Source organism: Penaeus monodon, chromosome 34 (assembly GCF_015228065.2).
Source record: "Penaeus monodon isolate SGIC_2016 chromosome 34, NSTDA_Pmon_1, whole genome shotgun sequence".
Taxonomy (NCBI): domain Eukaryota; kingdom Metazoa; phylum Arthropoda; class Malacostraca; order Decapoda; family Penaeidae; genus Penaeus; species Penaeus monodon.
Window position 1 is genome coordinate 30858465 of NC_051419.1, and position 244 is coordinate 30858708.

Here is a 244-nt window from a genome sequence, read left to right on the forward strand (position 1 = left end):
AGGTTTTTGAAAATCTATTTTATGTCTTGATTAGGTATGAAATGGAGAATTATCGATTTTGGGATTTTAGAATTGGTAATTTAAAAACTCTTTAAAGTGTGGTATTTGCATTGGAATATTATGTTTTCATCAGATGCATTCTCTTTATTTTTCACCAGGGAATTATTCATTTGTACCTTTTGTTTTTTCTTTTGTCATTGTTATTTTTTCACCTCATTTTTTCATTGAAGTAATGATAATAATA

General features: G+C 25.4%; 1 protein-coding gene across 4 annotated transcripts in view; it reads left to right on the plus strand.

The window, feature by feature from the left end:
- Positions 1–244, plus strand: part of LOC119594713 (gamma-tubulin complex component 2-like) — a 15511-nt gene that overhangs the window by 13247 nt on the left and 2020 nt on the right. The gene's annotated exons all lie outside the window — the stretch shown is intronic.